The 17,895-nt window shown below is 43.1% G+C and overlaps 1 protein-coding gene across 5 annotated transcripts in view; it reads left to right on the top strand.

Moving 5' to 3' along the window:
* The window catches only part of TAFA4 (TAFA chemokine like family member 4), a 215,471-nt gene that overhangs the window by 103,387 nt on the left and 94,189 nt on the right, over positions 1-17,895 (top strand). The gene's annotated exons all lie outside the window — the stretch shown is intronic.

Here is a 17,895-nt window from a genome sequence, read left to right as displayed (position 1 = left end):
CGGTGTCCTAATGCAGCTTCTACTGGAAACCAAAGGAGGTGAACTGGAGAGTCTAACAAAGCTGTTTCTCCCTCCAGCTTTCTGCCTGGAGTATTGCCAAGTCTGTGGGCATAGCATTTTTTTTTTTTTTTCCCATGGTGGACCATTCATTGAGGGGTTGCTCCCACTGCCCTTGCATCTCAGCCCGGTGCCTCTGTGACTGTAGCTCATGGTCTCTCTGACCTGTGCAACAACTGCTAGCTAGTTGACAGCGTTGGTGTCCTTAGATTTTTTTTCCCCTTTAACTATAACTCCAAAACCAGACACTCCTTTGCACCAAACTTCTAGAGTGAGGATCAGGTGATCTCAAAGTTAATGCTTCTGAAGGATTAACGTGAGGTTGGAAAGCAGAGTGACAGGCCATATGTCAGGGTAAGAAGGAATTAAAATGATTTTTTTTTTAAGGGGCAGGAGAACATTTCTCAATATGAAAAGGTTGTGAATTGCCTCTGAGTGTTAATGAAGCTTGAGTTGGTGCTGACTTTTCTAGGACCCGTTTGAAATATCTGCATGTACATCATGTAGTAAAAATTCACTTCTGTCCTGTTAATATTTGTAGCCTGGAGCCCTTTTTCTTATGAATGACTTCTGTTTTGGATGTTGTTTTGCTACGTTCTCATGTGGTGTTCATGTTATTCCTCATGCTGATATTTTTTTTTCCTTTCTCAAAGCCTGTGTTCTATTTATTTTTATTTTTTAAATTCTCGCAAAATTAACATTCAGTACTCTATATTAGTTTCAGGTATATAATACAGTGACTTGACAACTCTATACATTTCTCAGTGCTCAGCACGAGAAGTAAACTCTTGATACCCTTTATCTATTTCCCCATCCCCCACCCACCTCCTTTCTCAGCAGGGAGCCTGCTCTCTGTTTGTTCTCTGTATCTAAGAATGTTTTTGTTGTTGTTGTTGTTGTTGTTGTTTCTTCTTTCTTTCTTTTTTTTAATTTTTAATTTTTTATAAACATATTTTTATCCCCAGGGGTGTTTCTTCTGTCTTTATTCATTTGTGTTGTTTCTTAAATTTGACATGATTGGGGCACCTGGGTGGCTCAGTGGTCCTGGGATCGAGCCCCACATCGGGCTCTCTGCTCGGCAGGGAGCCTGCTTCCCCCCTCCTCTCTCTCTGCCTGCCTCTCTGCCTACTTGTGATCTCTGTCTGTGAAATAAATAAATAAAATCTTTAAAAAACAATTTGACATGATTGAAATCATGGTATTTGTCTTTCTCTGACTTATTTCAGTTAGTACCCTATATGTACCCTTGTTTATTGCAGCGTTATATACAATAGCCAAGATGTGGTAGCAAACTGATGCCCACTGGTAGGTGAATGGATAAAGAAGATGTATGTACATAGTGGAATATTGTATATATCCCATGGGATGTTGTGTATGTACCATGGGATATTGTATATATCCCATGGAATATGTATATGTATATTGTATATATTGTATACATGTATTATATTGTATACAATATGTATATTGTATATACATACAATATTAAACTAATATATACACATTGGAATATTATTGTGTATATATATATATATATATATATATATATATATATATATATATATACAGGGAGCCTGCTTCTCTCTCTCTCTCTCTCTGCCTGCCTCTCCGTCTACTTGTGGTTTCTCTCTGTCAAATAAATGGATAAAATCTTTAAAAAAAAAAAAAGAACGAGATCTTGCCATTTGCAACATCATGGATGGGCTTGTGATGTTAATTTAACTTGAACAGGCCATGCTGTATCTGCAAGAGGAGCATGCATTTCCCTATTTCATTCAGTTTTCTCCTTAAATACCACCTTCCTTGACCCCTCTCTGTTAAAAGTCTTCTGCTGTCGGGGCTCCTGGGTAGCTCAGTGGGTTACGCCTCTGCCTTCAGCTCAGGTCATGGTCTTAGGGTCTTGGGATCGAGACCCACACTGGGCTCTCTGCTCAGCAGGGAGCCTGCTTCCTTCTCTCTCTCTCTTCCTTTGCCTGCCTCTGTGCCTACTTGTGATCTCTCTGTCAAATACATAAATAAGATCTTTTTAAAAAGTCCGCTGTCACTTTTTATCCCCTGTTTTTCTACCTAGAACTGACTTGGTATCTACAATTTAATCCATTCATTTGTTGATTATATGTGACATTTTGCTAGAGGATTATCTCCCAAAGGGCAGGGGATCTTGTCTCTTTTTAGTCATTGCTGTAGTTCCTCATGTAGAGGAGGGATCTGCAAACTACAACCACAGGCCCGATCTGGCCAATAGCTAGTTTTTGTACTGCATGAGAACCAAGAATGATTTTTTAGAACCAAGAATGATTAAAAGGTTAAGGGGCGCCTGGGTGGCTCAGTGGGTTAAGCCTCTGCCTTCAGCTCAGGTCATGATCTCAGGGTCCTGGGATTGAGCCCCGCATCAGGCTCTCTGCTCAGTGGGGAGCCTGCTCCCCACTCCCCCAAACCCGCCTGCCTCTCTGCTTACTTGTGACCTCTCTTTCTCTGTCAAATAAATAAAATCTTAAAAAAAAAAAAAGGTTAAAGGGATTAAAAACAAAACATAACAAAACAACCATAAAGTAATAATGCATGGCCCACAAAACCTCAAATATTTCCTCTCTTGTCCTTTAGAGAAAACCTTTGCCAGCCCCTGACCTGGAGCAGGGCCTGGCTGTGGCCCTGGATGGATTTTTGTGCTAGGAGTGAATGTTATGTGGGTCCCTCAGTATTGGACTCCCAGTCTACCTAGAATGATGCCTTACAAACCTTTGGTGTTCAGTAAAGTTCCTTGAATAAGGTCATGAAGATACGAAAATGGATTCTTGTCACTGAAAACAGTAATGGCAGTGAATTAGTTTTTGTAGCTTAGAGGGATGGCGTTTAAACCCTGGATAGCCACGGAGCCGTTACTTTGCCATAAACTACTGCTGACCTATGTTCTGGTGATATTTTCAGTATTTAAAAGAAAAATGATGGGGTGCCCACGTGGCTCATTTGGTTAAGTATCTGCCTTCGGTTCAGGTCATGATCCTAGGGTCCTGGTATCGAGTCCCACATTGGACTCTCTGCTCCACAGGGAATCTGCTTCTCACTCTCCCTCTGCCTGCCCCTTTACCTGCTTGTTTTCTCTCTCTCCCCCTCCCCCACCGCCCTGCTGTGTGTTTGTTAAATTAAGAAAAAAAAAACTTGGGGCGCCTGGGTGGCTCAGTGGGTTGAGGCCTCTGCCTTCGGCTCGGGTCATGATCCAAGGGTCCTGAGATCGAGCCCCATGTCGGGCTCTCTGCTCCGCAGGGAGCCTGCTTCCTCCCCTCTCTCTCTCTGCCTGTTTCTCTGCCTACTTGTGATTTCTCTCTCTCTGTCAAATAAAATCTTTAAAAAAAGAAAAAAAAAAAAGAAAAACTTAAAAAAAAAGTTAGTAGTAATGGGCACAGATGATGCTTTTGATTTTTGCCCCAACTCTACAAGATAAAAAAGCATACTGTTCAGTGTTTCCCAAGTAATGTTCCAGAATCACTTGGGTCTGAATATCTTCAGGGGGGTATGAGTTTTAAAAATTTGGATTGTTTGACCCCACCTCAGACTCATTAAGTCAGAATCACTAGAGGGAAGTTTCTATTTCTATCTAAGGAGTTTCTATTTCTAACAAGCTATATATGTGATTCTGATGTTCACGAAGGTATGAAATCATTGTTCTGAATCCAGCTATTGGCTGGAATGGTAGGAAGGGGAAGGTTGATATTGACCCAAACATTTTAGAGCAAGAATGCACCTGTCACATGGCCACACTCCATGGCCTTTTTCCCCAGCCTTTTGTGTCAAAGGAGTCACGCTTGGGTATCTTGCTAAAAGATAGCCAATCTGGAGTGGGGCCAGCCAATCTGGAGTGGGGCCCCAGATTTTGCTTTTCAAACCCACTGGGTGATGCTGTTGGTACCTGTTATTGGATCATTTGGCATAACACCAGGATTATAGCAGGAGCTGGTAAGTTTTTTTTCTCTGAAAGGTCAGAGAGTAAAAGTATGAGGCTTTGAGGGTCAAACAGCCTCTGTTGCAACTAGTCAAATCTGCTCTTGGAGCATGAAAGCAGCCACAGATTATACATAAATGAACAGGTGTCTGTGTCCTAATACAACTTCATTTACAAAACCAGACAGCTAGTTGGATTGGGCCTGCGGGCCATAATTTTCCAGTCCTGGGTTAGAGAGTCATACCAATTACTATCACTGTTCTTTAGAAATAGCACCTTCCATAGGACAGGTAATTTGCTAGGTGCTTTCCTTCATCCTTTGCATCCTGGTATAACACAAAAACTAAAGATCTGGAAAGTTAATGAGGGAACTTTCTCAAGGACGCAAGGCAACCAGTTGGCATAGTCTAGACTCGAACTCTGACCTCTGGATTCCAAGCTCTGTGTTTTCCTCTGCTGTACAAAGTGGGTTTCACATGAGCAATGAATCTTGCTTTGGAAAGAACTTTCCTTTTTGAAGGACAACTAGAATGTAAGCTCCATGAGGCCAGGAATCCTTTTGTTCTGTTCTCTGTCCTCACTGCCTAGAGGAGAACCTGGAACGTGGTAGGTACTCTGCAGACGTTTGTTGAATGAATGGTTCATCGCTGCTTTGCCACTTCTAATGTTAGTGCTTGTATAGAAGGTGATTTTAAAGGGAAAGTACTTCAAACTGTGATACACTGTAAGTCCTAGAAGCCGGATGTTATTACACGTAGGCTCCTTGGTGCTCAAGATTCTTGGTTTTCAGGCTGCTTCACACACAGCATTTCATTTACATTTGATAGGTACCATTTGCAAGGACCTATTTTGTTCCCTAAGGTCTCAATAGATCAAACCCCCCACCCCCTACGAATATTGAGCCTTCAATTCCTCCTCAGGATTGTGTCTTGATGAACCAACCTACCAGGAATCAGGATTATTTCCTCAACAAGAGATTCCAGACAAAAACGCCATCTTCTTGTGATGGGGAGTTCCTACAAAACAGTCAACGGTGTATTCTTAGGTTAACAATCAGAAGAGATAAGGGACCTGAAGGGGGGGGGTAATATACCCTTCTTTCTTCTCTGTAGTTGCTTATTTATTTATTTATTTATTTAGTTTGAGGAGGGGGACGTGACCAGGACTTCGACAGATAAATGTGTGTGGGGTCAGTGTAGGTTGAGCTAGGGAGTTTCTTTCTTTCTTTCTTTCTTTCTTTCTTTCTTTCTTTCTTTTTTTTTTTTTTTAAAGATTTTGTTTATTTATTTGACAGAGAGAGATCACAAGTAGATGGAGAGGCAGGCAGAGAGAGAGAGAGGGGGAAGCAGGCTTCCCGCTGAGCAGAGAGGCCGATGTGGGACTTGATCCCAGGACCCTGAGATCATGACCTGAGCCAAAGGCAGCGGCTTAACCCACTGAGCCACCCAGGCGCCCCTGTAGTTGCTTATTTTAGAATACTTAATAAGACTTTAAAAATGTAATTTGCAGACCTTGCTGGAATTTTTTTTCTTGCTAACAATATTGTGTATTATTAGAAAACGCATTATAATTTGCAGCGGTGTCTTCTGACACAAAGAGAAGGATGATTTTGTAAGTGTGTTTGAAGAATCACAAATTTTAAAGAGGACTACATGAAGAAGACAAAATGGCTGCCCACTTTGAGCTATTTCAGGAATTTATGAAAGTAAAGATGGTATTAAATGGCTGAGAGTCTGACTTGGGATCCTGAGGAAGGAAGAAGGAAGACACAGCTGTGGAAGCGACAGGGAGCCTGACTTGAGGGGACATACAGATTTCTTTATCATTTCTAAGCATTCCTGCCCCCAGTGACCTAATTATGTCACCTGCAAGCCGACTAGGTACCCATATAAGACTGCCACACAACAGCGGGGCTTTGTAGTAAAACTTCCTACAAAAATCTTCTCTCTGTGCCGTGCTTGAGCCGCTGACTTCACAAGTTTGCCTTCGATGGAGAAATTTGCAATTTTGCAATGTTGGGGTTTGTTTATTCAAGATATTTATTATTATCAAGCCTTCTAGAAACCACAGGCAAGGAAGAAAGACATTGTATCATGTGCCTCCATCTCATTCATTTATTTGTTTAATCAATATTTGGGTGTTGCTGACTGTGTATCCGACAGTGTTCCCATGCTGGGGAAACAAAGTCTTTGTTCTCCAGGAGCTTTTGATGCTAGGGAGTGGAGATAAACAATGAACAAACAGAAAGAGTAAATATCAGATGCTGGCGAGTTCTAAGGAGAAAAAGAACAGAGTCGAGGGATTGGGGCAGCAGGGTGGGTGTGGGCGAGGGAGCAGTTTCCAGTGGGGTCATCAGGAAAGGCTGTACTGGGAAGTGCCATTTAGACAAAGACCCAGAGCATGACCAGGAGTGAGGAGGGTACGGCAAATGGAAAGGCTGTGGGGTGGGGGGGAGGGGAAGGACTAGGTGGTAAGGTCGGGGAGTTATGTGGAGTGAATGTGACAGGCAGTGGGGGACGTGGACCGAATCGGGCCTTCTAGGCCATCGTGACGCCATTGGCTTCCACCCTGAGCGAGGTTCAAGATCTTTGTGGGTTTGGAGCAGGAGACGTTTTCTGACTTAAATTCGAAAAGAATCACCCTGGTGGTGCATTGACATGTGGGAGAGCAAGAGCAGAAGCATGGAGGCCACTAAGGAGGTTGTTGAAATAATTCCTAGCAAGAAATAGGGGTGCCAAGAGATGTGGCAAGAATTGAGTCGGTCCTGAAAATGTCAGTGAAATGGAGCCGACACAACCTGGCTGACAGATGGACTGTGGATTGAAAGAGAAAGAGAGCGATCAAAGATGGTGTAAGTGTGTTTTGGCTTGATCACCCAGAAGGAAGCAGTTGCTGTTTCTGAGGTGAGGAAGGATATGGGAAGAACAGGTAGGTGTGGCGGGAAGGTGGGTATCAGGAGTCCGATTTGGGATATGCTGAGTTGAAATGCTTATTAGATGCTCACATGAAGTTCTCAAGAAAGCACCTGAATGTGAAGTGGTAAAGCTCCCGGAGGAGGATTTAGATGGTGATGGTAGTAATAGCAGTTACTATTATGTGCCTATTATTTGGGTTGTATGAGCATGGTAAAGAACATTCTTCAGCCTGTGTCTGAACTCAGAACCAAGTGATAAATGAAAACAAAAATTATACAGGTAGAGAATTAAAATTTCCATGTTAATCCTGATAATGGCAGGAGTAGAGATGGTGGCCTTCAGTTCATGGCAAAGTGGACTTGCCCATACTCTACTCTTAAATCAGATAGCGTTATGTACCAGGCCTGCTTGGGGTGGGTTCCTTACTGCACAGACCCAAGGGGAACAGAATGTGCGTGTACGTTCAGGTAAGCAGGTTCTCAAAGGGGTCCTACCACAGATGGGCCTTCCTTCTCCCTAAATTTGCCAATCAGCCAATTATGTAAGTCTTCCTTCCTCTTCTAGAGAGGGGTTCTTGAAGTCTGGGGGGAGAAGCCAGGGTGGGCATTAGCGCTAAGGAATTACAAGGAGAGATGACATGTCTCTGCAGCCTGTCTGAGTGTCGGAAGCTTTACAATCATTGTTTCACGTACTCTTCATGTTTTTATCATTGTTTTGTAGATGAAGCATCTTACACTTGAGGATACCATTTTACCTAAGATCTTGCAGCTGGGAATAGGAATACCTCGGCGTGCATTTGACGCTAGTCTTGTATTCCTCTGCTGTGTTCTGTAAAGAGCTGAAAGTGGTTATCATTATTATTTTTTAGACCGTCAACAGGACATTGTTTGATTTTTGTAGTTGCTGATGAAGTCTGAAGAGTAGATCTCAGTTAAGGGAAACTTTTATTCAAAGTTGACAAAGGAATTAAGAAAAATAGCTCTTCCAACCAAATTAAATATTTACACACTATTTAATTAGGAAGTTTGTGGACTATTCATTCCTACCAGGCTTATTTTAAGGAAAACTTCTTATTTTCACTTCTGTTTCCAAGTAATCAAAATAATCTTTACATTGATGTTTTTACTGAGGCTCCTTAGACAGACATGCTGCTATATAACCTTGGATGGTATATTTCATACAGAGTTAGGTTTCAGTCATGGAAAATTCTAGACTCTGTTTCCGGTACATATGCTGAATTTGCTATTATTCCCAAGTCTTTGGAGCACTAGGTAACTTCCTTTAAATGGAAGTCTTCTGAAATAATACATGACCTGTTATTTTATCTTACTTACATCTGGTTGTTCTCATAACGTTACTGGGTACAAAAGGTTCAAGTAGAAAAGGATTGAATCTTCAGAAGGAAAGTGTGTTTTCATTACTCTTGAGCCTTTTCAGACTGTTGATAATACTGTACAGATCTTCCTTAACATACAATGAGGTTATGTCCTGATAAACCCATAATAAATTGAAAATACCGTAAGCCAAAAATGTACTTAATACACTTAGTCTTCTGACTCAGCTTAGACTCGTCTACCTTAAACGTGCTCAGAACACTTAGATTAGCCTACAGTTGAGCTAACTCATGTAACACCAAGCCTATTTTATAATAAAGTATCATATCTCATGTAATTTATTGAGTACTGCTCTGAAAGTGAAAAACAGAATGACTGTGGGTACCGAATGGTTGAAAGTGTAGTGGTCATTGAGCCTGGTGAATGCGTGGCTGCCGGGGAGCCGGCACTGCCACTTCCCCACATCACTAGTGAGCATCCTACCACATAGTGCTAGCCTGGGAAAAGATCCAGATTCAATAATTCAATATACTTTCTCCTGAATGCGGATTGCTGTTGCACCACCTCCAAGTCACTGAATTGTAAGTAGAACTGTTGTGAGTGGGGGCCCATCGTGCTATGTCTTCTCTTCCCCTTTCTGCCCATGTAATGCTTCTCTGCCCTGATAGTTTCCTCAAATGCAGATGAACACCTCTGCAGATGCACTGACATCTTGTTATTTATTTTGCATAACCCCATTCTGGGCTAACCTTCGTATTATCCATTTTTTATGGACGAGAAAGCTTAGGATAATGAAGTAACTGTAGTTTACTCAGATAGCAGCAGAGCTAGCTCCTCCAAAGGAGGCTTTCTGTTCCCAGGTCCAGCGTTCTGTTCTTATCTCCCCGCTTCTCTGTAGCCCACATACGTCGCTTCCCTGAGCCATGTGGTGATTTCTAGCCCCCGTGTTCTGTTCCTGCCCGGCAGCGCGCTTTCACCCTTCAAAGCCCTCTTCATTCTGCAAAGCTCCTGCTTGTTCTGAAGATCCTTTTAGTTTGATTTCTTATTAAGAGCCTCTTCACGGTGTTGACCACCAGCCTGGGCCACTGGCCGTGTCCCTCCCTGTCTGATGATCAGGTTTATACTGATCGATTTCTGCGTACTCTTGCTTGTGGCGCTTAGGCTGTGAACTGTTTGAGAATCCGGAGGGCCCTTCCCCACGTTCCCAGTAGAATCTGAAAGAAAGCCTGGCACAGAAGGGCAGAACTGGTCACTGAATGCGCCTGAGATATCCTGGAGAAGGGCTCACAGATAACGACAGGCATTCCCTTTGAAGTTGGGTCTTCATTCATGGGAGTTGTGGGGAGTCTTGAAGATGCTGCTAAGTGAGCCTTTCCTTTTTGCTTCCCCCTCCTCTGAAGTATGTCCATTAAGGTAAGGTTAATACTGGGTAAATAAAAATAAAATTCCGGGGACTTGGCAGTGAAGGCTCCCAAAAGCCGCAAGAGAAACTTTTAAACTCTGGATTCAAGGCTAAGTGAGGGCAGGTCTGGAGAATGTAGGACAGCAAGTCTGGAGGATAAAGGATAGGGGAATACTGAGCCTGCAAAGCAGCTCCCACACAGCAGGCATCCCAAAGCAGCTCTTGTTAGAGGACCGAATGCTGTTTCTGTCCCCTGCTGGCTTTGTGACCTTGAACTCTGAACTTAAAACCTCAAAACTCTCAATTCTGAAGATACTTTTTTTTTCCCCTAACAAGTTTTTATTGAAATTCAATATAGTGTAGTATTGGTTTCAGGAGTAGAATTTAGTGACTCATCACTTCGTAAAACACCCTGGGAGGCAGGGTCAGTTTAAGTTTTACTGCATAAACAACAAAATGGCTGTTCAACAAGAGCGGGGTGGGGCCGCTCTGGCTGAATAGGCCCTTAGAAAGAGCAGCCATGGAGCCTCTCCCGGCTTCATTTTCTTTCTGGGTCCTGGGCACTGCCCGTGTACCACACCACCGGCATCGTTTCTCGGAGCCATAGACTCCTTTGGCAGGGTATTCCATATGGATTATGTTTTTAATTCACAAAATAAAATCAGTACCACAACAGAGGGAACCTATATGAAAAAAAAATGTAACATTTACCATCTTGACCACTCCCCCCCCCATTCTGAATTTATTATTACTTTTAAAATAAGCTGTAGGCTCGGTGTGGGGCTTGAACTCATGACCGTAAGATCAAGAGTTGCACGTCCTACTGACTGAGCCAGCCAGGTGTCCCCAGGAAACCCATTATGTTTTTAATTCATAAAATAAAATCAGTACTATAACAAAACCTGTTATATTAGAATATATTGAAATTCAGTTATCCGGTATATTTTAAAATGTGAGTTAAGGTGATACTTGAACTTCAGTAACACATTTAAAAAGATCTTGTGGCATGCGTAATAACTACTGTAACTTTGAAGTAGGAATGCACATAAATGATGTCTTAGCACATCTGGCACAACTGAAATGTGAGATGAAAATACCCATGATTTCTTTCGGTGACAAAAATTGTAGGCACAGCTAATGGCATTGCATTCCACTGACCGTTTTCATCACTGGAGTTGCTGCTCGATGCAGTGTGAGGTTAGTGGAATAAAGATGTGACTTGTCCCCACTCAAGTTGACTTACCCTGTTTCCCACCCCCATCTCTTAGCTGTTCTGACTATGCCTCTCTGTGTAATTCAGGTGTGAATCCCTGACGGGGGGGGGGGGGCATTAGGAAAAGACAACAGGAAGTGTGCTGAAACCCCAAGACCTTGACACTTAATAAGAGTCAGTGAATATCTTCTGTAAATTCTTAGTCCGTGAATATCTTCTGTGAATTCTTTGGGGTTGAAGGGGTGATTGGTCTGAGAGGACGAGGTAATGACTGCTCTGCTTCATTCGCAAAAGGCCAAAGCTAGTCGGGCACACCCAGCTGAGCTGATGTGGGCCTTGTGGTTTGACACATCTGTAAAACAAACTTAGCAGGAGAGAAGAGCTGGTAAGGCGTCGGTATTACGGTAGCGTTACGGAGGTGCGTGTGAAATTAATTCCACATTAGCAAAGCATTCTAACACAACAGTAGGAATGAAAAGGGATGCAGGAATTTCAGTGCGGTTGCCTCTCAGAGGTCATTTTGGATAAAGAGCAGCAGCTAGCAACGTTTTCTTGACCGAGAAGGAGTCTGACGGTCCAGCGAATCGTGCTGACTTGTCACTGAGAGGTACACACAAATGAGCTTCAGTTGGAGTTCATTGGAGTTGCTTATTAGATAGCCTATCCAGTAGCTCCCAGAGTGAGGATTTTAGGCATAAATCTGGCGCATTGCTGAGCACGTAGTAGGAGTGCAGATGTTTGTGATATTGGCTTGACTTAATATTTTACATCCTCCTCACCCTTGGGATTACGTTTTTTTTTTCAAAAGTCAGTATTTGTGGGATGCCTGAGTGGCTCAGTCGGTTAAGCGGCTGCCTTCGGCTCAGGTCATGATCTCAGGGTCCTGGGATCGAGTCCCGCATCGGGCTCCTTGCTCTGCAGGGAGCCTGCTTCCTCCCTATGCCTCCACCTGCCACTCTGCCTGCCTGTACTCTCTCTAGCTCTCTGACAAATAAATAAATAAAATCTTAAAAAAAAAAAAAAGTCAGTATTTGTTTTGACCGGAAAATTGGGAAAGGCCACTGTGGCAGCCATGAGTAAACAAGTAGTTTTTTAGAGCTTCCCACCCCTTCCCTAGACATAGAGCAAGCATAATACATCTTTTAGTTTGCTAACATGAGGCTCAATAGGATTGCAAAAATTAATACCAGTAGAGGTTTTCCACAGGCAGTTTTCATCGCAGATTTACTGGAGGAACACTTCCAAATATTTCTGTAAGTGAAGGATTTGACAGCCATGTCTTTAAATAGAAGCCCGAGTGCTGTTAGGTACTTATCATGGTTTAAACATGTCTATATTTTCTCATTTTTCTTTCGGATAAAAAGCAGTATAGGGGCAAAGCACCTGAATGAAATGTAGTTATAGGGAATGTACCCTCATGGCCTTCCTCGTGGTGGAAAGATTTAACATTCAGGGTGGCCGTGGGGTTTATCGTTGGGCCGATACACGAAGAATCACATTAATTCATAACGCACATCTTCCAAGACTTGTTTTCTCCCGGGAAAAAAAAAAATCAAACAAGGTTGACTTCATGGCTCATGAATCTACGGCCATCCCATCTTATTGGTGCCTTGATGCTGTGTTTCTTTCCTCCATGTTATCTCGAGTAGCTCTGTTTGTACCTGAAAGAAGGGCGTGGTATGTAGTTTGGCAGTGGTTCAAAAGTCATTGATTTTTGGCCGTGTTTTTTGGCACCACTGAATGTATGGGTGACATTATTATGGAATTAAAAATAATGTGAATTTGTTAGTATCGCCTGTGAAAGCAGCGCAATAGTGAGCAACACAATGTGTGGTGTCGGGTCCCACGGTACTAAGAGAGTCAGTGCGTGTCCGCAGATGAGCCGCATTTGCACTTTCCTGGGGTGCAGCACGAGCAGTTCGTAGTTTTCCGCAGCGCACTGACTTTGAAATGAAGTTCTGCACGTTTTGCTGAATTCTGGAAGGTTTACATTGCTCCTGATCTCCAGCATGTAGTAAGATTTTCATACCTTATATTTCATAATTTTAAATTTGTGGCTGTCAGGGTACCTGGGTGGCTCAGTGGGTTAAGCTGCTGCCTTCGGCTCAGGTCATGATCTCAGGGTCCTGGGATTGAGCCCCGCATCAGGCTCTCTGCTCAGCAGAGAGCCTGCTTCCCCCCACCTCTCTCTGCCTGCCTCTCTGCCTACTTGTGATCTCTGTCTGTCAAAGAAATCTTTAAAAAAAATAAATAAATTTGTGGCTCTCAAAACTGCACAACAAACCCAGCCAAAGTCTATTAGTAACAAAACCTATTTCTAGACCAATAACTACAATCCCCATACTGTTAGAACATGCTTTAAATTCATGTCCAACTTTATTGTACTAGAATTTAATTGCATTGGTAAACGAAATTCATGAACTGACAGTCCAAGAGACATTGTGGGTTCTGATGTATACTGAACAACCAACCATTCTTTCTGGGTTTGGACTTTAGAGTTGAGAATATTCAAATCTACTGCTATCATCATATTAGAACCGAATACCAATAAATGGCTTGTTGCTGACCCTGAAACCTGTACCCGAGAGGTATGAGGGTATTGCTAGGAAGTGTTCATTATGCAAGCTGAGTCATTTATTTTTATTTTTTTTTTATTTTATTTTTTTAAATTATTTATTTATTTATTTGACAGAGAGAGATCACAAGTAGGCAGAGAGGCAGGCAGAGAGAGAGAGAGGGAAGCAGGCTCCCTGCTGAGCAGAGAGCCCGATGCGGGACTCGATCCCAGGACCCTGAGATCATGACCTGAGCCGAAGGCAGCGGCTTAACCCACTGAGCCACCCAGGTGCCCAAGCTGAGTCATTTATTAAAGATTTAATATATTTGAAAATAGTTGTTGTCTCATCTCTCTTTGCCTCATTGGCATCACGTTTGGTCGTATGGTTTGCTGTAGCCAATGAGATCTGTGTGGAAGTGACACACGGCCCTTCTGAGCAAAAGCTTCCTTAAATCAGGAAATCCCCCTGTTCTCTTTTCTTGCTGTCATGATGAGCAGCAGTGTTCAAGATGAAGGCACTCCCTTGACTTGCGTCCTAGAATGAAGACGACAAGGAGCCAGAAGCAGTGTTGGTTTGGATGGAACATCTGACATAAGTGAGAAGTATAGCCTTTGTTGTAAGCCCCTGAGATTTGGGGGCTGCTTGTTATTGTAGTGTAATAGACCCTATTTGGACTACCGTGTCATACTTAATGGCTCCCTCTAGGTTTTTTAGAGGAAGAAATGATCCGTTAGGACTTCTGTATTAGGAATTTATGTTGAATCCTAAGGGAAAAATAAAGGGACTAGGATCAGAGGTGAGAACAGGCTTTGCTATGGGGAAACCAGAAGTCAAAGGTATGAAGATGAGATTTGGGATGGCTTGTAACCTATTTAGGGAAAAGTAGAGATTAGGGTGGCTCATTCAGAAGGCTTGGGTAGGCAGAAAATTTCTTTTGGGAAAATAGATTGGATCTAGATTATGAATACTTGAAGGCAACTTGGGACTTTGGAAACCTTTTGAGTAAGACAAAGACAATATTAAAGATCATTTTAGGATGATTGTCCTGATAGCTGAAGAGACACACAGGTCATGGAACAGGGAACAAGAGATGTTTACCATGGTCTGACTGAGGTGGGAGAGTTGAAAGCCCAGGACCACCTGGAAACTGTTGTTGAAAAAGCCATTTTTAGAGGCTTCCTCTAAAATGTGAACGGTTCTATGTTGGAAGTACTCTCCTTCTTCTGTATGTTCCTCCTCCATTCTGGCTGGTTTCATCAGATCCAATTCTCTTTTTTCCTTTTCTTTTCTTTTTTTTTTTTTAAGGTTTTATTTATTTATTTGATAGAGATCACAAGTAGGCAGAGAGGCAGGCAGAGAGAGAGAGAGAGGAGGAAGCAGGCTCCCTGCTGAGCAGAGAGTCCGATGCGGGCCTCGATCTCAGCACCCTGGGATCATGTCCTGAGCTGAAGGCAGAGGCTTAACCTACTGAGCCACCCAGGCGCCCAATTCTCTTTTTTCCTAACAAATATTTTTTAGCACCTCCTTTACTGTTTTAAGCCAAAATTCACAAGTAATACTCTCTACGTCTGCACATGATTAAAGAAAAACCCTCCAATGTCTTGCTCTGTTATAAAAGAGAAACAAAAAGGAGTAGAAAGCTCTATGGTTCAATATGTAAATTCTCAGGCAAGCTAACACCAGATGACATGATGTTTTCAGATTCTTTATGTAGAGTCTCTGAATACAACAGCTTCGGATTGCAGATCAGCAAAGGTATGGCAGGTTGGAGAACTTGACACAAAGCAGTAGGTCTACCTGAGATGGTGAGTGAAAGACCCGCGGATCCCCTTACCCAAGAATCCAACACTGCCACTGGATGCAAACAGCAAGAGGTTTATTGGGACGCAGGTACCGGCGGGTGGTCGGCAGCTCCAGATAACCGAGCACACCGACCGAGGGGAAAGCGGGGTTTTTATAGACAGGTACAAACAAGTTTTGGGTGGGGACGGCGCTGATTGATTGATAGTTTGAACAGGCATACTTGGCGTCAGTGGATTGGGTCAGGGGACCCCGTGCGAAAAGCAGACAAAGCAATCTTACAGAAGCAGAACTGGCCGGTTAGCCCACGCATGCGAAAAAAAGCACTACCAGGATATTGAAGGCCTGGTTACTTATCAAGTAAAGACAATTGGGAGTCTCCTGGTGGAATGACACATTCCTGCTATCAAGCATCCTTGTTAATGAGATTTAGGTTTAGAAGAAATTGAACTTTATTTACTTTTCCTTCTACCTCCGCCTCCTTCCGTTTTTCATGGAGGGGAGGGTAACATTAGGGCTATTGATAAGGTAACTTCTTTGTTGTAATCTCAAGGAAATTTGCAAACCAAGGGAGACTCCTGTCTTGCAGGATTGCGATCTCAGCAAGTTAACTATTTATCATTTTATGGCACTCAGGGGTGCCTGAGGAATGCTACACATATGGAGGGGAGCGGATGAAAGGGGGGGGTGCAAGGCGCCAGCTTTTGCTTTGTCCTCAGCCAGCCTCCTGCTCCCTCATCATTCCCCCCTGAACAATTTTGACCCTTAAATCTTTAAGGGGGTTGAAGGTGGAAGGTCTCATCTTCTGTAACTTCTTCGTGCTGAATAGGGGCGTAGAGCTGTCCCTACCTGCTCGGGTCAATATTGATCAGGGTAGGGACGTATAAGGGAGTTACGAAAGGTGGAGGCAGCTGAATCCAGCGCTGACAGTGAAGAGGCGTCCTCGCGTGCGATAAGGATCGTCTGCCGTGGTGTAGTCATTGTAGCAATGGAGTCTCGGCACCAAGTAGAGAAACATGGAACAAAGCAACATATTAAGGTTAATAAGGTGATAAGAATGAGAAGCCCGAAAAGGAGATTCGGCCATAGTCCTCCTTCAAACCAGGAACTTAACCATTCACTGAGAGAGAGAGAAGGATCTTGTAGGGCCTTAATTTGGGTATTCATATCTTTTATCAGGCCTGTGACATTTTTGTGATAGTCTGGGATGTACACACAACATTCTGTCTTGATAATTGCACATGTGCCACCCTGGGCTGCTGTCAGGACATCTAAAGCCATCCTATTTATCTCTTAAGGGAGGGGACTTTCCAGGGCAGGGGTCTTTCAGTGAGCATCTCTTGCTAAAGCTCTGAACAAAGCAGTCCTTCCTAGACTGACATGTTAGTGTGCTCCACCTTTATGTGTAAAGTAGACTCAGCTTTTAAGTCCTGATAGTTACAGATTTTCACCTACATGAATGTCCAGCGGGGTATTCAGACTCCTATAGATCGCAGGACAATTCTTCTCTGTGCACGACTTCAAGTAAAGCAAGATATCAAGCCTCATTGTCTACCCAATTCCTGAGACATCCTGAAATGCCCCATATATTTCCAAAGTGTCTACCGAAGGGCAGGCTGGCTCCGAGCTGGGAATTATTGCTGCTTTTCACCATTGCTTCTGCTCATTCACTGTTTCTGCCGGCTTATAACATCAGCCAGCATTTGCCTTCAACAACACTTCCCTGTCCTCCTTACAGAAAGCAGCCATCATAAACTCTCAGGTTCAGCTGCCGTTGCTAAATGCCTTCTCTCTTGCTTGTCTTTAGCTCACATTCAAGGAGTGGGAGAAGATGCACTCAACTTGGTGTTTTTTTAATGCCAGAACAAAGGGCTTAGTCACTAGTCAGCCTGTGGGTTAGCTACACTAGACTAGTCAGTTGTAGGAAAGGAGGCACGAGATCGTGGAGAATTGAATGTGAGCTGAGAGCATGAGTAAGCAGGAGTTGTCATTGACACGGCTGTTGTGCTCGGCTCTCCCTGTCCATCACTAGAGTAGGAGCACAGTGAGTATTGGGACTTGATTTTCTTCAGTCTCCTGTTCTCGGCTCCTAGAAGAGTTTCTGGTACTTGTTAGCATTCTTCAAACTACGATGGAATGACTGTCGATGACATTTGTGTTATTGTCGATCATGGGCATTCTCGGGTGAATCTTGCACGTCCTGTTGGCCAAGTCTGGGATGGTAAGCTTTTTATAATAAAAGCTTAACCACAGACTATATAATACATGGATTAGGTATACAAGACAGAGTAACCAACTAAATGGCTGGGGCTTATTTGTTCTTAGAAATGTCACTTGAAGTAAAATATTTTTCTTATTTGATGCCTTTGACAGTTTTTAAAGCCGACAGGTGTAATGTGTTGGAATTAGTGGAAGAGTGTCTTCTACCCGCCAGTGAATTGGAGGCAAACTATTTTTCTCTTTATGTGGAAAGAAAATACAGTGTCATAGACTTCTGTTTTTCTCGGCCCCTTGAATGCCAGGACATCAACTGTGAAGTGAAATGATTCCCCAGTCACTGGCACACTGTTTTCTGCAGGGTTCAGAAGGTTATCATGTGCTTAAGGTCACCCAAATTCAAGATCTTGTGTACCCAGTTGGTTCGCTGTGAGTTATTTTCTAATGATTATATATTTT

This window comes from Mustela erminea, chromosome 1, assembly GCF_009829155.1.
Source record: "Mustela erminea isolate mMusErm1 chromosome 1, mMusErm1.Pri, whole genome shotgun sequence".
Classification (NCBI taxonomy): Eukaryota; Metazoa; Chordata; class Mammalia; order Carnivora; family Mustelidae; genus Mustela; species Mustela erminea.
The sequence above is the reverse complement of the archived record's forward strand: the minus strand, read 5'-3'. Positions and strand labels throughout refer to the sequence as shown.